A 21296-nucleotide genomic window follows, 5' to 3' on the forward strand; every position below is an offset into this window, starting at 1 on the left:
TGTAATGTGAATAGTGTTCACCATGAAAGAGTATAACCATTGTTCTGTAAAATGTATCTTTTTAAATACTTCACTCCCTTTTTTCCCTCCAGCAGCTGCAAATGTTTCAAGCCTCCCTCCTCCATCCCAAAGGCTATCTCAGATAAGGCAGCGAAAAAAAACCGCACATACGATGAAATGTTCTCTGAGCTCATGCAGTCGTCCGGCACTGACAGAGCTCAGCAGAATATGTGGAGGGACACAATATCAGAGTACAGGAAAGTGGCCGACGAACGTGAGGAGAGGTGGCGGCAGGAAGATCAGAGGAGGCATGAGGCAACACTGGGGCTACTGAGGGATCAAACGGACGTGCTCCGGCATCTGGTGGAGGTTCATGAAGGCAGCAGGATCACAGACTGCCACTGCAGCCCCTGTTTAACCGCCCTCCCTCCTCCCCAAGTTCCATAGCCTCCTCACCCAGACACCCAAGAACATGAGGGGGGAGGGTCTGGGCACCCAACCACTCCACCCCAGTGGACAGCCCAAGCAACAGAAGGCTGTCATTCAAGAAGTTTTAAAGTGACCTTTTCCTTCCCTCCTACCCTCCTCCCACACCCAACCTGGTCTACCTTGTGAGTTATTTCCCTATTTTTATAATAAATTAATAAAGAATACATGTTTTTTAAATGATAGTGATTTTATTTCCTTTGCAAGCAAGCTATGATCGAAGGTGGGAGGGCAGGTGGCTTACAGGGAATTTAGAGGCAACCAAGGGGGTGGGTTTTCATCAAGGAGAAACAAACAGAAGTGTCACACAGTACCCTGGCCAGTCATGAAACTGGTTTTCATAGATATTAGATATTTAGGTCAGAAGGGACCATTATGATCATCTAGTCTGACCTCCCGCACAACGCAGGCCACAGAATTTCACCCACCACTCCTGCAAAAACTATTTCTCCCGCACAACGCAGGCCACAGAATTTCACCCACCACTCCTGCAACTCCTCACACCTATGTCTGTGCTATTGAAGTCCTCAAATCGTTGTTTAAAGACTTCAAGGAGCAGAGAATCCTCCAGCAAGTGACCCGTGCTCCATGCTACAGAGGAAGGTGAAAAACTTCCAGAGCCTCTTCCAATCTGCCCTGGAGGAAAATTCCTTCCCGACCCCAAATATGGCTATCAGCTAACCTCTGAGCATATGGGCAAGATTCATCAGCCAGATACTACAGAAAATTTTTTCCTGGGTAACTCGGATCCCACCCCATCTAATATCCCATCACAGGCCATTGGGCCTATTTACCATGAATATTTAATTACCAAAACCATGTTATCCCATCATACCATCTTCTCCATAAACTTATTGAGTTTAATCTTAAAGCCAGATAGATCTTTTGCCCCCACTGCTTCCCTTGGAAGGCTATTCCAAAACTTCACTCCTCTGATGGTTGGAAACCTTCGTCTAATTTCTAGTCTAAATTTCCTGGTGGCCAGTTTATATCCAATTGTTCTTGTGTCCACATTGGTACTGAGCTTAAATAATTCCTCTCCCTCTCCGGTATTTATCCCTCTGATATATTTATAGAGAGCAATCATATCTCCCCTCAACCTTCTTTTAGTTAGGCTAAACAAGCCAAGCTCCTTGAGTCTCCTTTCATAAGACAAGTTTTCCATTCCTCGGATCATCCTAGTAGCCCTTCTCTGTACCTGTTCCAGTTTGAATTCATCCTCCTTAAACATGGGAGACCAGAACTGCACACAGTATTCCAGGTGAGGTCTCACCAGTGCCTTGTATAACGGTACTAAAACCTCCTTATCCCTACTGGAAATACCTCTCTTGATGCATCCCAAGACCGCATTAGCTTTTTTCATTGCCATATCACATTGGCGGCTCATAGTCATCCTATGATCAACCAATACTCCAAGGTCCTTTTCCTCCTCCGTTACTTCTAATTGATGTGTCCCTAGCTTATAACTAAAATTCTTGTTATTAATCTCTCAATGCATAACCTTACACTTCTCACTATTAAATTTCATCCTATTACTATTACTCCAGTTTACAAGGTCATCCAGATCCTCCTGTAGGATATCCCTGTCCTTCTCTAAATTGGCAATACCTCCCAGCTTTGTATCATCCGCAAACTTTATTAGCACACTCCCACTTTTTGTGCCAAGGTCAGTAATAAAAAGATTAAATAAGATCCTTGAGGAACTCCACTGGTAACCTCCCTCAAAGCTTCTCTGATGCGCAGCGCTTCCTGCTGTGCTCTTCTAACTGCCCTGGTGTCTGGCTGTGCGTATTCAGCAGCCAGGCAATTTGCCTCAACCTCCCACCCCGCCATAAATGTCTCCCCCTTACTCTTACAGAGATAGTGGAGCACCCAGCAAGCAGCAATAACAATGGGAATATTGGTTTCCCTGAGGTCTGAGCGAGTCAGTAAACTGCGCCAGCGACCCTTTAAATGTCCAAATGCACACTCTGCCACCATTCTGCACTTGCTCAGCCTATAGTTGAACAGCTCCTTACTACAGTCCAGGATGCCTGCGTACGCCTTCATAAGCCAGGGCATTAAGGGGTAGGCTAGATCCCCAAGGATAATGAAAGGCATTTCAACATCTCCAACATGTCTAGATGGCAGCCAGTGTCAAGTGGAGTGCCCCAGGGGTCGGTCCTGGGGCCGGTTTTGTTCAATATCTTCATAAACGATCTGGAGGATGGTGTGGATTGCACTCTCAGCAAATTTGCGGATGATACTAAACTGGGAGGAGTGGTAGATACGCTGGAGGGCAGGGATAGGATACAGAGGGACCTAGACAAATTGGAGGATTGGGCCAAAAGAAATCTGATGAGGTTCAATAAGGATAAGTGCAGGGTCCTGCACTTAGGACGGAAGAACCCAATGCACAGCTACAGAGTAGGGACCGAATGGCTAGGCAGCAGTTCTGCAGAAAAGGACCTAGGGGTGACAGTGGACGAGAAGCTGGATATGAGCCAGCAGCGTGCCCTTGTTGCCAAGAAGGCCAATGGCATTTTGGGATGTATAAGTAGGGGCATAGCGAGCAGATCGAGGGACGTGATTGTCCCCCTCTATTCGACATTGGTGAGGCCTCATCTGGAGTACTGTGTCCAGTTTTGGGCCCCACACTACAAGAAGAATGTGGATAAATTGGAGAGAGTCCAGCGAAGGGCAACAAAAATGATTAGGGGTCTGGAACACATGAGTTATGAGGAGAGGCTGAGGGAACTGGGATTGTTTAGTCTGCAGAAGAGAAGAATGAGGGGTGATTTGATAGCTGCTTTCAACTACCTGAGAGGTAGTTCCAGAGAGGATGGTTCTAGACTATTCTCAGTGGTGGAAGAGGACAGGACAAGGAGTAATGGTCTCAAGTTGCAGTGGGGGAGGTTTAGATTGGATATTAGGAAAAACTTTTTCACTAGGAGGGTGGTGAAACACTGGAATGCGTTGCCTAGGGAGGTGGTGGAATCTCCTTCCTTAGAAGTTTTTAAGGTCAGGCTTGACAAAGCCCTGGCTGGGATGATTTAATTGGGTATGGGTCCTGCTTTTGAGCAGGGGGTTGGACTAGATGACCTCCTGAGGTCCCTTCCAACCCTGATATTCTATGATTCTATGATTAACAGTTATTTTCTGGTCTGGGAAGTAAATCCCTTTCTGCAGCCGTTTAAACAGACCAGTGTTTCTGAAGACGCAAGCATCGTGAACCTTTCCCAGCCATCCCGCGTTGATGTTGGTGAAACGTCCCTTGTGATCCACCAGTGCTTGCAGCACCATTGAAAAGTACCCCTTGCAGTTTATGTATTGGCTGCCCTGGTGGTCCGGTCCCAAGATAGGGATATGCATTCCGTCTATAGCCCCACCACAGTTAGGGAATCCCATTGCAGCAAATCCATCTAGTATGACCTGCACATTTCCCAGAGTCACTACCTTTGATAGCAGCAGCAGCTCAATGATTACGTTGGCTACTTGCATCACAGCAACCCCCACAGTAGATTTGCCCACTCCAAATTGATTACCGACTGACCAGTAGCTGTCTGGTGTTGCAGGCTTCCATGGGGCTATTGCCACTCGCTTGTGAACTGTGAGGGCTGCTCTCATCTTGGTATTCTTGCACTTCAGGGCAGGGGAAAGCAAGTCACAAAGTTCCATGAAAGTGCCCTTACGCATGCAAAAGTTTCGGAGCCACTGGGAATCATCACAAACCTGCAACACTATGTGGTCCCACCACTCTGTGCTTGTTTCCCGGGCCCAGAATTGGCATTCCGCGTCATGAGCCTGCCCCAGTAACACCATGATCCCCAAATTGTTGGGGACCCGGTTTTAGAGAAATCTGTGTTCATGTCCTCATCACCGCACTGCTGTCGCCTCCTCGCCTGGTTTTTCAGGTGCTGGTTCTGCATAAACTGCACAATAATGTGCGAGGTGTTTACAATGGTCATAACTGCTGCGGTGAGCTGAACGGGCTCCATGCTTGCCATGCTATGGCGTCTGCTCAGGCAATCCAGGGAAAAGGGCGTGAAATGATTGTCTGCTATTGCTTTCATGGAGGGAGGGAGGGTTGACTGACGACATTTATCCATAACCACCCATGACAAATTTTTGGCCCCATCAGGAATTGGGAGCTCAGCCCAGAATTCCAGTGGGCAGCGGGAACTGCAGAAACTGGGATGCTTGCCACAGTACTGTGGACGCACACCGCCGAATTAATATGCTTAGTGTGGACACATGCACTCGACTTGATACAATCTGTTCCCAAAAACCAACTTCTGTAAAATCGGAGTACTTTCATAGCGTAGATATGGCCAAAGGGAGTTAAAGCCACTCTTGTAGAGTTGATTTTGAGTTTAGCTCGTTGGGCTAATCTGATATAAAGCAGGCTTTGATGGAATTAATCTGAAACCAATCTGCTGTCCATTATAGGCACATATATGCAGTAATTGTCTCCTATAACAGAAATAGCTTGCATGCACTCATCCAAGAGTGTGGCAAAGAATTTCCCCAGAATGTGAATCACCTTTTCATGTCATGGGTGTTAATTAACTACTAAAACTAGTGTGTCCATAAACATGGTGTTGGGGCTGGTAGAGAGCTGAGTTGAAAAGAATGACTGGAGAAGGGGACAGGTGAACAGAATACATGGAGTGTGAGCAGTGTGGCTTTAGACTATGGTGGAAGATGACTCTGGGGTGGGGCAGGGCAGGGAGGGCTAGGTTGAAAATTCAGCACCTTTGAATGTGAGATGTAGGCTGCTAAATCACGCAGCCATGCTTAGTAATCTTTGGCTGTATTTCACTGGGGCTACATATACAGCAGGATTATCAGTCAACCATATATATGCAGTAGCCAATAATACTCATGACCTTTGCATCAGCACGTACAGGTGCCAACCTGGTGACCTGAGGAACAGCTAAAATTTATCCCTTAGAGAAATCTAATACAGATGAGCAAGTGATATTCTACTTAAAATGCTGTGATTTATATACACAAGCCACCTTCATATTCATGTGGGCCATAAAACCAATATAATATACAACAGCATTTTTAATTCAAGATGTTTCTCTTAAAAACCACTATTTAGTGTTCATCTTTAATGAAAATCTTCCTTATGGCCAACATAGAACAAGATTAAGAGCTTCGTGATCCATTCATCAGGTTTTCCCACTGTCCACTAGCATAATTTAATTGAGTATTTTAATACACTGTGCAAACAGAGATGTTCTTACAAAGACAGCATTTGTTCTGGGAAACTGTGATATTGTTAGGATTTATTAGTAAGAAATAACTGCACCACCACATTTGTGTGGAGACAGCCCTGTAATGCTACCAGGAAGAGCTGCCTTTTAAGAGGCCATTTTGGAAGTATAATTTATTATACTGAGCAGGTATAAAAATATACAGACCTGATTCTGCAAACCGTTAAAGTCAGAAATAAAGAGAATTTTAGTCACTTATTTGAGCAGTTAAACATGTTTAATTTTTCTTGCTGCAATTCATATTGGTGGTGCTATTCACATCAGTCCTCTGTGCTTTGATTTGGATGATGGCTCTTAGGAGGAGGGAGGGTGTTTTCTAGGCACAACTCACTTGGAATTTAGAACTGCATTTTGAGTGTAAACTAATCAGATTTTATGGCCAACCAACAGGAACCTTTGTGGCAAATAGAGGATGTGGGTAGAAAGAGAGCAGGGGCTAGTAAATGGTTTAGGATCCTCATAGTACCATTTCAGGTCACTGGGGTTCGTGTTACATCTGTATTACCTCTGGATGAATGGTGATCAGAGAAAAAAATCCTTCAAGTGTTCATTTGAAAGTGAATTCTTTACTTTGACAGTGTTGATGATCCTTGTTCTGGTTTTCTGCAAACATTTAATCAGTCAAACTTCCCTGGAAGAAAAACTCATCAAAAGTTTAATTTTAAGCTCCAACGTTCACTCGGAGGAAACTGTGAATTGTATAATTGATTATAAAAGTCACAATTCACACTGATGTTTAGCTATGTTTAAGTTCAGGGGACTGAAACAATACTCCTTTGCTTCACTAACCATCCCAGCACATCCATTGCAAATATTCACAATGGAGAAGAAACTCCACTCTTTGCCACGGCCGGCACAAAAGTTAAGTGATTCATAAGCCTGTGTTAATGCTTTATGTGCCATGCAGGCCCTCTGTATTCATGTTAACAAATGATCTGCAGTCCAAGAATTGGCTGCTGGACTATCTTGCAAATAATTATGATGAGATAAGCTTGAGATTGCTTTGCTCTGTTTGGATAATTCTCAGACCGGAGGAAGGAAGGAGACATTTATGGAATAAATTCTTCACTATAAATTGTAGTGTGTACACATACAGGTCTAGTCTTTATGCTTTGCAGAAATCTTGCAAAAGAACTGTATTCTGATTACCTGGGTCTGGAAATGGAGGACGTCAGCTTCACCGCCTGATGGACCAAAGCTTTTATTGATGGCTGGCCAGCTTTTCTTGCCAGGCTACTCAATTTAATAATTCGTAGCCAGGGAGCTATGGTGTTTAGTAATCACTCTGGGTTCCAGGTGCTTGAAAGAGGGCCCCTTTATTCAGTAATGCCTGTGCATAACAGAACAGGGGCTTCTGCAGTGCCCATACCCCAGACTTTGTCTGGGAAGCTAAGCCACTTAAAGGTACAGTTCCCAATACCACAGGACCCTGAGTTTCTAAAATAGTCCTTTTGGTGGTGAAGACAGCAGACAGGGGTGGCATGTTGCCAGTTTCAGCAGTGAGCAAAGGGTGTTGTGTTTAGTCACTAGATTAAATATTCCTTTTACTGGCTTTTCGTTTCAATACCACAGAGCATGACGTGTTATAAAGCAGTAGCATTAGTTAAACAAGTGTTGGCTGGCACCACTGAGCCCCCTGGCTATGTAGATGGCAAAGTGAGCAGTTGGCTGACAAGCAGCCAATAGAGATTCCCAGGAAACCAAGCAGAGAAAGCAGACTTGTCAATGAATGAGCAAAGGATTTGCCATGTGCATTGTGAAGAACTAAAGGGAAAAGGGGCAAGATGTACTGGCTAAGAGAGCCCCCCGCAATGGCTTCATTTCTTATGGTAGTTACTTACAAAACAAGTCTGTAGCCATTTCAATAGCATGTTAAGGGGTTAAAAGCTGTGGACCCAATCTTTCATCTATCTGGATAAGGGACCTCCACTGACTTCAGTAGAGCTCCACAGAGCTGCTTGTAGGATAGAGGCCTGTCTCTAGAACTGCACAAATGCATTGTACAAATTGGTCTTGATCAGGCAATCGGTTAGTAGCAGGCATAGGCCCCAATTTGAGACTTAAACACGGCTGAAGTGCTGTCTTATATAGGGATGCTTTCCTGAATCAGGGTGTCATAGTGCTTACAAGCAGGAGCAATATTATGAAGATAAATCGGATTGCTTTTGGTGGTGGTACGCACCATGGCTGGTAGTAAGTGTAATCAAGACTGGGCTCAGAGTTTGAGATTAAATTATTTGACTGTTTTCTCCATTTCTTTGTGTATTCAGCTACTTGCAAATAATGCAACATTTTCAATCAACTATATTCATGCTCTTTTGTTAAACTAAACCCTGTTTCGTGCAGTCATTGATGCACATGGAAGGCTCTCCATCTTTATGGCTCAGGTGAAGTTTTATTTGCCTTCATGCTGAAGTGACCTTTCAGTCAGGTTTCTAAGAACAGAATGTAGTACAGTCAGGTAGATTTAAAGCTTGTACTTATTTTAAGGCATCAGGATGACCAGGGGAGGGGTATTTTTACACTATCACTTGTAAAGATTTAATTATTTTAGTGTTTTTGCAAGGTTACACCCCTAGAGACAATTTGACAACAGTTAGGCTGCCATGCAATGACATCAGCACAGCCTATTGTGCTAACCGATACTGTCTCATTGTTCCTTGTGCTCCCCATCAGTCTGTCTGTTTTTTGTCTTGTCCTTCGATTGTAAGCTCTTTGGAGCATGGACTGTCTTTGTTCTGTGTTTGTACAGTGCCCAGCACAATGGCATCCTTCCTGGTCCATGACGGGGGCTCTGAGGTGAGACAGTAACATAAACAATAAGAGCTAGAGACTGCAGTGCTACCTACAGACACTGCGGCACAGGCACTGTCTGCTTCCTCAGCTTACCCTGCTAATGCGCATAAACGTGGGGCAGGAGGCTAGTTCTCTCGCTGTCCCCTCTGAAGTCTGCCAACAACAGTGCCAATTAACCTTCACTCCAGGGAACCTCTTTGGGGAGGAGAAAGGAAAGATTAGTAGAGTTCATACATGTGCACAAATGGCTAAGCTCTGCTCAGTGAGCCTGCTCTTCCGTGAAGGCATTCTGATGACTTCACCAACCAGTGTATTGAAAGAGTTTGCAACTGGGTAGCAAAACTAGTCTTGTGATGTCCCAGAACCCTCTGTTTTGATGGACTGTCATGTATTTTAAATCTTAAATGGGCATAGTCCCCCCACATTCCTTAAGTTAGTCCAAGATGTAATATTCATGAGTGTCTGCTGTTAAGCAGGGGTTCTCAAACTGGGGGTCGTGAGGTTATTACGTGGGGGGTTGCAAGCTGTCAGCCTCCACCCCAAACCCCGCTTTGCCTCCAACATTTATAATAATGTTAAGTATATAAAAAAAGTGTTTTTAATTTATAAGGGGGGTTGCACTCAGTGACTTGCTATGTGAAAGGGGTCACCAGTACAAAAGTTTGAGAACCACTGTCTTAAAGACAGACAATGGAGCCTTATCATTTAGAGTGGAATGATAATGTACTTTCAGTTTAACATTTCTTTCATTCAAATATCTGCTTACAGATTTAGCTTGCTGACCTGACATCAATGATGTCTTCAGCTTAAAGGCATAGATCAATAAATAGCATGTTAAGCCCTGGTTCTGTTTTAATAGCTTTCCAGCATTATTAGAAAGCAGGGTTATTCCAGTTAACATACAGTACAGATAGAACAGTTATTAAAAGTGAAAGGACCAAAATCCACAGTGAATGATACTGTATAGTAAACTGAGATGTTAACACCAGCGTACCAGGCTGGCTTCCTTAGAAAGCAAGGGTTTCCGATTAGTCTTGATTTGCAGTTACTGTCTATGCCCATCATTTCCCTGGAGTTGTATCCATCAATTATTTCTTTAATTAGATATCCATGTTTAACATTATAGTGGCCCAATTAAAACCTATTTTAGGACTGATATTCTCTCTGTATTTGCGGGAGACTCCCATAACTCCAAGCAACAAGAACCCAGATGGGTCCTATGCACTGTGAGGCTGCTGGTCACTAAGGGTAACGCTTTCCTGGCTGGTTGCCTAAACCAGGACTCTCTGCTCCACATGATAGCACCTAAATAAGTGGCCTGATTTTCAGGTCAAACTTACATGGTGCCAAGTTTCTCATTTTTCCCAGTGCTATCCCTTATCTGAATCCTAAAAGTAAAGTCAGGCAAATTATGGCCTTAGGTGTTGTAAATATGAAGTAGGATTGCAACTTTGCAGCTGGAGACTATCTGCCATGAGGTGTTTTGTAAACGTTGTGATTTGTGAAAGATCAGCAACATTAAATACCTTTATTGTTTGAAGGATTTTTGCCTGTTTAGACTGGAGTGTTGGCCGAAAATAATGTATTGACTCCCTTTCCACAGGGCAAGAGGATGGGGGTGGGGAGGGACAAAAAAGATTAAGTGGATAAATAAGAGTGGGAATGTGAGTGCAGCTGGTTGGGGCTCAGTGGGGTGGAGGTCCTGGTGCGGGGGGCTTGTCCGGGTGGTCCAGGTATGGGGGTGTGGGGCTTGTCGGGGTAGGGGTTCAAGTGTGGGGGGCTCAGCGTGGGTGGTCTGGGTGCCGGAGTAGGAGTCCAGATGGAGGGGGTTGGGGCTCGGCAAGGGGGTGATTTTTCTGCAGGGGAGGCAAAGAACTCTGCAGGGGACATGAATTCTGTCTACACAGTGGCACAGAATACCCCCAGGAGTACATCTAGCAGACTTCCGATCTGTCGTCCTGAAAACATTTGGGTGAAGCCAATGCCCTCTCACTGAGGCTCTGTAAACCAGGCAGCTCTAACCAACTTCTGCTTGAAATATTTACTTTGCTTCCTAATAGAACCTGACATACTGCAAAAGATCATTGATTCAGCTAATTCAGTTTCTTGACTCTACTGGATGCAGTAGGAGAAGATATAAAAAACCCCTAATGGCTCTTATTATGCTGTACTGTAATATGGAGGAAATTTCTTCCTGTATCCAGCTGGGGTTCAACTTATGCCATGAACCATGAGGAATGATAGCCATTGGGCCCAGTTCTCCACTGCCTTGCAATTTATGCAGTCCTTTACACCTGGGTGAAATGGGTATAAAAAGCCACCAACAGCAATAAGTGGAGAAATCCAATGTGGCAGCAGTTTATGGTTGTTTTGCACAGGGTGGTGGAGAATTCGGCCCCTTATTTTTATTGTTGCTAGCTTCAGGGCAGATGTTAGTCTTATTCCGATAAATGTTTAATCTGATTTTTAAATAACCTACTAAGTTGTGTAATAGACAAATAAAATACAGCAAGCAACATGCATTTCCTAGGAAGCAAGTTGTTCTGTCATCTCCAACAGGACTGCTGACCCAAGTCACACATGGAAGGGTGTTTTTTGTGAAAAAGACAAACTGCACTTATAGCTGTCTACCTGCCTGCTGCTGCCACTACCTGCATGGACTCCTTCAAGTAATATCATAGTTTAGAAAGAGGGAATATTCAGGGCCCCTCTTGCCCACCACCCCACAAGTCTTCCCACTTTTTGCCTTTCCTGGAGGTAGGATAATCAACTCCAAACTGTTGGTCCCAATGAGCTCAATTTGGTGCACCTCTTCACCTCTTTTAAATTAAAATTGAATTCCAAACTGTACAACTATCCATTTTAAAAACTAACCCAGGGTTGAGTCTTAAATGTGAATAGTCCCTGCAGCATGAAACTGCAGCCGCTAATGCAAGAACTCTGAAAGGCCATAGTTTGCCTGGCTATGGTACAGACAGATATTAAGGTAGGAAATAATCAAGAATATTTGAGAGCCTAGGGAGCTTATTTTAATATCTGCAGTTGCACCATTTTATTATCATCCCTGATTACAGCAGTGCTGTGGGCAGATGAGGTGTCTAGTGCATTTAATATTCTATTAAAAAGAATGCAATATTCTCCAGTTAGATAGCACCTTTCATCGGGGTTCAAAGCAGTTTACAAACGCTATCACAATACTCTGACGTAGACAAGCACTATTTCCACTGCCCTGAATGAGGAAACAAGAGTCGGAGGATGTGACTTACCTGCAACAGCGGTAAAATATGAAGAAGAATGCTTGGTTCCCTATCCTAATCCCTAGTCCGCCCTTCACACAACAGAAGGTGCTACGCTAAACATTAGAAAAATAACCAAATAAAGCTAAACTGCTAACAACTCTGCTTAGATCAATTTGTGTGCCTGCATTATGGGTTTGTACTGCTCTGCATAGATCAATGTTAGATTTAGTTACACTAGTGCAATTTTTCTAATATGGACTAAATCTAATTATTGAGTGCTAGACTGATATACCCTTACTCACGTGCGCTACTGTTCAGGTAGTTCCACTGAAGTTAATGGGACCAATGATAAATGACTGCCTAAAATGTGATACTTTGGAACTGGAAGATAACGCAACATACTTACTGTACAGTGTGGCTGCCTTTCATTGAAGATTTAGAAAAAGCCTCTCATGGAAAGAGCGAGAGCTGGCCTTTTTCATCCTCATTAAAATGTCCAAATGATAAGAAAGAAAAGGGTCCTTCACCGATTGGACATCCTCTGAAAATGCAGAAGTGACCAAAAAATGCAACAAAGCTGCCACTGAAAAAGATTGGCCCAGATAGGTGCTATTTCTCCCTCTCCTCTGCAAATTTTTTACTGTTCTTTTGATTCAAGTCTTGACAAGGAGCCTGATTCTGATCTTGCACAGATGTTCCATCCCTGTAAATCCATTGATTTAAATGGAATTACTCCTGATTTACACTAGTGTAAGACCAGATGCCAGGGCAAGAAATTTTTCATGTACAGTATTGATTGCATGTAAAGCAAGATGTAACTATTACACAGGCAAATCATGCATTGTAGCATTTTTTTTTAAAGTAGTGAGTTTGCTGGCTGGACAAAACATATGCCATTAAATTAGAGATTATAAACTACAGCTTTCTTGCTTATTACCAGGTCTGTACATCAATCTGCAAATCCACCATTCATAGTTTAGGCCCATTTAAGTCAGTGGAACTATTCAGGGAAGTAATGTACACATATATACAAAGGTTTGCAGAATTGATGTCTTAGAGCAGTCTGTTTGCCTGAAGGTTACTTGTAACATCTTAAGATTTAATCAGCTGCTACACCTTAATACAGATAATTGACCAGATGCTGTACACAGTGTTCCTAGAAAGCTCTCCTACAAACAGTGGGATGTTGTACTGATGGAGGAAAAATGAATGACTGATAACAGCAGTTAGTCACCACACTCTTTCTTGCTGTTTGAAGTGAGATGAATGTGGTTAGCCCTTATTCTTAACACCAGCTGTGCAGTTCTAAATGAACAGTAAAAGCTTTTTTATATATAACAGGTTTATTTCATTCTTAGGCACGCACTATGAATTGTGTCTTACAAATGATCTAAAAAACCTTGGTAGAACGGGGGCTTGTTTCTCTTTGACCTCTCACCCCTGCTAAGATAGTCTTTCTGCCAAAAGTGCACACCCAACTTGGCTGTAACAAGGCAGCACCTTTATTAACACTGTTTCACTATACAAGTGCCATGCTGTCCAGTGTGATGAGGCTTTGTGCCTGTCTTTGTTGGCTGCCAGAAAGAAGCGAATTTCAGAAAACAGGTGTTAAACAAGACCAAGATTTTCTCCACTGTTTGTTTTTTAAATGTATTAAAATGCTCTCTCTGCTTTGAAATGAGAGCTTTGTTAGAAATTGCAAATACTTCAGTAAATAAACTTGAAAGTTTGTCTAGTTTTGCAAGAATAAAAAGTGAAGAATTTAATTATTTTCTGGTTTGAGGCTATGTAATGCTTTCCTGGCATCTGTTATTATTAAGAAAAAGAAAAGGAGTACTTGTGGCACCTTAGAGACTAACCAATTTATTTGAGCATGAGCTTTCGTGAGCTACAGCTCATAAGTGAGCTGTAGCTCACGAAAGCTCATGCTCAAATAAATTGGTTAGTCTCTAAGGTGCCACAAGTACTCCTTTTCTTTTTGCGAATACAGACTAACACGGCTGTTCCTCTGAAACCTGTTATTATTCAGAAAGAAGACACTCAAGGAGACTAAATCCTCCAGCTTGTATATGTCCGCAATATGTTTAACTTAACTCAATACCATTATTTCAAGGAAGTCAAAGAGTGTCTTTTCTATAATTGTTTTCCAAGCCGTTCACAAAAGCCCTAGAGAAACTAAAACTCAGATTAAATGGATTCAGTAAAAATGTAATTTAAATGTTATTGCTGATGGATTACTTTAAAATGTGGTAGAAAGTTTATTTTTTTCTCACTACTGATGAGCTGATTTGTACAATTAACACATCAAAGAGTCTCTGCTTTTCCTTTTGCATCTGGCTAAAGAGACTAATTGAAATCCTGTTTAACCTCTGCAAGAACTGGGTCCTGTTGTCCAAATATACTAACAATTCATGAAGTTCTACTGATCAGTGAAAGTATTACATTGAATTTACAATTCATTTAATCAGAGGATCTCCAAGTACTTTTAAAAGAAAGTTTCACAACCCTGAACAGCTAATTATACATGTGAATAAGATGAGGTGCAGAGAAGGTGTCACTTAAACTCACGTAGAATAGGTAGTGAAGGATCCTCTGATCGACTACATTTCCATCCTCAGCTGACCATAACAAGTTGCTCTTTTATTTAAAGTGTGCATGTGGAAGCAGTTGCTCTTCTGGAATTCAGGTGTATGCATTTGAGCTGACTATTAATTTCATACTTTTTTCATCTTTGAAAACTTAGCTTAATTAGACTTTCATTTCTCTCCCCACCCGCCCTCCAAGTGCTCTTTTTTATGGTTTCCTTTCCCAAGAGATGGTTTCAATTTTCCCACATTACTATGCCCAACTCCAGAGAGCAATGTGCTATCATTCTCCCTCAATTCCTTTCTCCTGAAAAGGAATCTCTAAGCTAGCCATCTAAGGAGAATTTAGTGTGTTCTTCCTACTCCTACCTTACACCTTATGAATACAGGTTATAGATTTGTATCTCCACTTTCTAATAGCCATTTAAAGCAATGATGAGAGTGAAAAGACTTGGAGCTGTTCATGCTACATATTATGATTATAAGTAGCTAAAGGAACCTATGTGAACAAATGGAGTGATGTTATGTATTTCAAAACAGGAAAGAAATGTGCTGCTTTTCTCTTGCATCATGTGTGTATGTCTGGAGGATACATTTTCAGCAGTTAACATTAATCAAGTCACGTGGCTAAAATCTCATGCAAATCACAGCTACGTATCTATCCCCTAAGCATTTCACTAGATACCAGACTTCCAGTGAAGGTGGATATAGGGAAAACAAGATATCCCACAGTTGTAGAAAAATTCTAGTGTCGTCCAAAGCACATTTGTCTGTGGCATAAGATTTTTCAGAAAATATGGGTGGATTTTTCATTCAGAAAATCCAGTGATCGCTATTAATCATATCCCACTGTGACATCTCTTGTAAAGTTGCAGTTTTAAAAAAATAGATTTGCCTTTCAATCCTAAAGGGAAAACCTCTTGATCCAACTCTGTAATTTGTAAAGAACTAAATTAAGTCAAGAAGCAACAAGTGAATCAACCAAATTCAGGGATTGGCAGTTTTCTAAAGGATTTAAGCAGTGACCTAACTGCTCCCATTGAAGTCAGTGGTAAAACTCCACATGCTCTGGTGATGAGTACCAGAATGAAACACTCTAAAATTTGGGCATTCCCCCCACCCCCCATCCGCTGCCCACAACATTGACCTAGAAGTTTCCTAAGAGAGTTAATCATGAGATACCTGGCATTTCTAATTATAGTCCTGGATGTGAATTTGGAAGTTATAATGCTGAGTTGAACATTCCTTTAATCATCCCAGTTTGGTGCTAGGAAATGGGTGTGAGTTTCAGCAGGAAGTGTTTTTTTGGTTGTTTCCCCCCCTCCTGAATTTGTTTGCCCATCCCACATCATTAACAGCTGGTGGACAGTGCTGTGATGACAGTTTGCTTAACTTTCTGCATCTGTAATGGATCTGCCAAGGGTCCCCTTTGGTTTGGGACTGCACCAGGTTTTGCTAGTCCAGCCCGGGAAATTGTGAACCTGCCTGATGTTCTAGGATTAGGACAGTATTGCCGACGGGGGCCAGGAGGCTTGTGGTGCTGCTGCTGTTAGAGCACAATTGCACCTCTCCTGACAACACTGTAACACCTTCAGAAAACCACAGGCCTCTACTGGGTGTTGAGAGGTATCATATGGTGGCAAATGTGATTAACAACCTACCTGACAGATCAAATAATGGATTTAAAGGACAAACTCCTTTAGCCATGTTAGGGTATGTTTACACTTTGTGCTGGGAGGAGTGATTCCCAGCTCATGCTGCCTCTGATCAAGCTAGTACACTACAAATAGAGTGTAGTCTCAAGGGTACAAGCAGCAAGATGTGCTAGCTGCCTTAAATATATTCCTAGCGTCTTGCACGGGTGTGTACTCAGGGCAGCTAGCCCTTCCTGCTATTCACACTGCAACAACTACACTCAATTTTTAGCGCACTCGCTCGATCAGAGCTAGCGTATGTATGTCTCTTCATGCTGGGAATTACACCTTCAGCTCAAAGTGTAGACATACCCTCAGTCTATGTCCAGGTTTCCCAACTTGCAGGTTACTATAGTATATAAGGAAGCCATTCAGCCTGAGCTACAGTGCTTTTATTTATATTTTGCAGGATAATAGAGCAGGGGTAGGAGATACTACATACAAATAAAACAGTTACACTTCTTTCCTGCCACCTAGCTCCATCATGGAGATCCTCACATTGCCACACTACAAAGTATCATTGGCAAGGTGCAAAATCACATGTGCCATATGGAATCCCATTCCTGTTCATTTTAATTAGGATTGTATCATCTCTTAGGGCATTATCTGGGACAAGTATTTCATTTGCAGACTGCCAGAAATTATACCTCTCCAAGTGTAACAAAACGGAAACACAAGAACTCCCTTTTTATGTTTGATAACAGTGACAAGTATTTGAACCTCAGATAACATGGTTCATCATAAACAATTTTTACTGTTAAAATATCCATTTCTGTTTCACCAGAGGGAAGGATCAAAGGTTTTGTCACTCCCCACTCCCGATGCAGGCAGTTTTTCTTTTAACCAAGGATTTTTATTTGAGGAAAGAAAGTGATATGATTTCAAGAGAAGATGCTACTAGGAGCCTGCCCTGTCTCTGTTGCATGGGCAGACAGAGAGACTAGAGTTACCAATGTGCAGGCTGGAAAGCTTGGGGCCCACAGCTCTGTTGCTGGGGTTAAAAAATAGAAACACAAACTAGGCGGGGGGGCAGCATTTCTTTAATAATTTGAGACCCTACTGTGAGTACCAACTTCCACCTCAGTGCCCCATGTGAGCATTTGCTTAATAAGCGTCCTTAAACACAGGTCCTGTCGGTAGCAGCTATAAAGCCGCTGCACATCTCATGTCTGACTCTGAGCCTCAGAGACTTCTCACAGTAAATCTGCTGGAAGCTGCGTGCCTGCATGGAGGCAATCAAGCACACCATTTCGTCCAATAGCTGAGCCTGTTGCAACAGTAGCCTGGGACTCTTTTGCAGCAGGAAAAGATTTACACAGCAACTGAACTAGTTAGCGCGGCAGCCAGGTGACCAGAGATGGTGACGAAGCACAAGCAAAGACTGAAAGTAGTTTGGAGAGTCCCTGAGAGGCCAAAGGGAAGGGGAAAGTTAAGAGTTTTGGGAGGGGAATAAGGGAGACAGGCTCCCAGGGGAGACGTGCACTTTGCCTACCAAACATAGGCAGTTCCAATATCGCTGCTGCCCAGGCACCTCCCTTTCCCAAAATTCTTCAGAAGGAGGCAGGGAAAGTAGCTGGCTGAAGATCAAGTTAGGAAGGAAATTAGGATAATAAAAGGACCAAAAAAAAAAAAAAAGAGCTAGTTTCAGCTATGATTTTCTTGCATTTTATAATGTGAATGTATTGAATTTTGTAACATTTTCACTGCCCTAAATAGCTTTGCTTACTGTTTTGTCTTTAATGTTGAAACTTTGGTTTTGTTTAAATCTCTCATTATGAGTTACGAAGATGCCATAATAGATTGTAATTTTCTGGCTTGTGTATGTCTCACTGCCCTCTAGTGGATGGAATAGGAATTGCTTTAGTGTCTCCATAACACCTAACCTGCTAACACACAGTAATTTTCCTTTAGCTCAGCTGCGGGGGCTTTTGAAGTAGGAGGATCTGGGTTCTATCCCTGCTGTCACTGTGAAGTTCCAGGTTGGACATGGTGTGCAGCATAGTAACAGCCATGAAATCCTCATTGGCCACATATTAGTTATAACTACGCGAGCCACAACTGCCCTGATTTAGGAATACAGGAATTTCCAGTCTGGATTGGATCAGTGGTTCTTCTAGTCTGATATCCTGTCTCAGACAATGGCCAGTACTGGATGTCTTGTAGGAAGGTACAAGAAGCCACAGAATGGATAATTATGGAATAACCAACACTTCCGTTGACCTAGTTACCATTGCTTGGGGATGTGGAGTTCCTACCTACAGTGATGGGAAAAAACCCTTCTGTCGCTGCAGTCTGCATCTACACTGCAGGGTTATAGCAGCATAGCTGTGGTATCAGAACAGTGCTTCTATCGTGCCTGTAGTGTAGACGTGGCCTCATAAACCTGCAAGGAGACTTTAAGCACTAAAGCACACACTAGGAGCAGCTTCTCTTTCCCACACAAGCCTATTACTATGCCCATAAGCGATCTCAGAGAGCAGTGTTTATGCAGCTTAATCATGCTGAGATCGGGTATTACCTTCCAGACCGGAAAAACAATTTCTGAGGAATCAGCAAGAATCCATATTCTCAGTTAGTTACATATTTCATGAAGAGCTCGCTCAAGCACACGGTATGCACAACTTTACCACGCTAACTTTAATTTACCAGGACGTCACCAGACACTTTATCTTACAAACCCTCACTCATGTCCACCCCTCCAGGGCTCCCTGCTCCCCCACTCCTGGCTGGCTCCCCCATTGCAGCTTCCTGTATTTTTAGCAGGTCTCGAGGCTGTTGCTGGGAGAGTCTTGTGGGCAGAGCCAAGGAGAGACAGGCTGTGGGAAGAGGGGTGAGGCCAGACGGGCCACTAGGGGGAGCACCAGTGCAGGAGCCACCCCCTGCCTTCTCACAAGGGGGGAGTTGGAGGTGGCAGGAGAGCCAAAATTGAAGCAAACCTGAGCCCCATCCCCTGAAGCTCAGGTTGTGCCATCCCCCCACCCCCAAATTGAGCCCTACGTTGCCTATGCCATAATCAGTCCCTGCCAATGGTACACACCGTACATGTGGCTGCAGGCATCACTGCATTCTAGTCAAGGAAAAACTTAAAATGCTCCTACAGTCTTGCAAGGCTTTTTTTCCCCCCTGTATGTGAAGCCACTGCATGTTACAAAACCAAAACAGAACAAAAACTTGTGGCTGAGCGTACCAGTCTCATCTCCCTGCCCATGCTCACCGTTGAAAGCACCTTTCATATGGAAGGCTGGGAGCCACCTAAGCTAGACAATGAGAGATGCCAATTAGAGGGGTGTATCCTAAGCCCCACCCCTCTCATGGGCACAGGTGCCTAAGCCTAAAAGTAGGCTGCAGGCAGGCACCTATCTCTGCTTGCCATCCAGAAGTGGGGAAGATGGGCATTGGGCTGTCTAGGTCACATGCAAGGCCTAAAGCAAAAGGAGGCTGCTCTCCCTCATACCCTTTAGCCTAGTGAGTAGGGCACTCACCTAGGAGTTAAGAGACCCCCTAGCTCAAATCCCTCCTTCTCCTGAGGGGGAGGATGGATTTGAACAGATACCTGCTACTTCTCAGAGTGCCCTAACCACTAGGATATAGGGTCATTCGAGACCTTTCACTTGCCCAATTAATATTTAATTATTCAATTCAAGTGAAACAACATCAACAGGAGGGAGTGAGGGAGCCGCACATCAGAATATTCCATAGTCTAATGGTTAGGGCATGCACCTGACAGGTGGCCCATCCCTGTTCAAATCTCTTCTTCCCTCCAGGAGGAGGGGAAAGTTGACGTGGGGAACCTCCCCCATCCTGGGCGCATTCCCTATCCGCTAGGCTAAAGGGAGCTTTCACCTGGCAGTTTTGTGTGAACTTGCTTGAGGGACCCTATCTGGTAGGCAGCCTCTGAGCACACCTACCAGATCAGCCCCCTCCTCCCATGTGACTTAGGCAGCCAGACCCCTACCTTTTCTGGTCTGGGAATCACTCTGAGGCTTAGGAGATAGATATCTGGATGCCTATCATGAGGCAGCAGCACCCATGCTCAGGCAGGAGATAGGTACACAGGCACCTAGAGTGAAGCTGCAGGGCACATGGCATAAATTTAGGTGCCAAGTGAGTTTAGGTACCTGTAGGCTTAGGCAGCAGCCAAGCTAGAGTTTGGTAGATTACAGTGGTGCCTAAAAACAGGACTTAGGCACCTAAGTACTTTCATAAATCATACCCATTTTCCTTACTTCAGCGAGAGATTCAAGCCCTAGTACAGAGAAAGTTCTACCTACTGAAAGAATGGGGGGTGGGGAAGTCTGCTGACTAATTTCCTTTTTACAGAGCATTTTGGGAATGGGAGGAGTCCAGGGCCATATATAATACAGGCTCTCCAGCTTCTCAGTTAGTGTTAGAGAAAGTGGTGTATGTGGGTGATAATCTTTGGGTTTTCAGTCAGCTAACTGGAGTGGGTTGAAATTTTTTGACTGTTTATCAAATCTTGATTTTAATAGAAAAACTTTGAATTATTTTTATAAACAAGAGTAACTTTCTGATTGGGTAAAAAAATGGCTGAAATGTTTGATTTTCAAAATTCAGGGAAAGGAGGGAGGTTTTTTTTTTTTTCCCTTGACCTACAAAATATAACTAGAGCTGGTATATAGATAAGGGTTTTCATGTTTGTAAAAACCTAGGATTCATTTTAAGGGAAAACTTGAGGGCAGTAGTAGTAGTGTGATCACTCAGCACCTTTGGGGGATTGGATTGTATGTAAATCTGTATGCATCTGCTGGTGCAATAAACACCCCCATATTTAAAGAATGCACCAGCTTTGTTCTCTATTATCTTATCAATCTGAAAGGGTAGGATATTCTGATGAACACCTGTGGCCTGGTGATGGTATTTGGATTTTTTTCTTTGAAAATATAAAAGAAACAATACTGGCTGCTGTTCCTCTATTGATACTTCAAAGCCAAATGGTCATATGGGATTGCAGAATTTCTCTGAATCACCATGAACTTCTAAGAGGGTATTACTTTTTTAAAAACTATTCTTTGTTTAATTCTATAAATATGGATATATAAAATGTTGTCTCACTTGTATGCACCAGCTATGTCAAGAATAGAATCCTGTTTTGTTTGATCTATTAGAAATCCCAGCATGCAAAACAGATATTCATCATGGGTCTGGCATCCCTGTAGAGATGCAGAGAGTTAAGCTTTGTTTCACAGGTGGTGGTTATATCATAGCCTGTTGCAC

General features: G+C 43.2%; 1 protein-coding gene across 5 annotated transcripts in view; it reads left to right on the top strand.

Moving 5' to 3' along the window:
- ZDHHC8 (zDHHC palmitoyltransferase 8) overlaps positions 1–21296 on the top strand; it is a 188950-nt gene that overhangs the window by 108535 nt on the left and 59119 nt on the right. The window lies entirely within an intron of this gene.

The sequence above is a fragment of the Caretta caretta genome, chromosome 15 (assembly GCF_965140235.1).
Source record: "Caretta caretta isolate rCarCar2 chromosome 15, rCarCar1.hap1, whole genome shotgun sequence".
Lineage (NCBI taxonomy): Eukaryota > Metazoa > Chordata > Testudines > Cheloniidae > Caretta > Caretta caretta.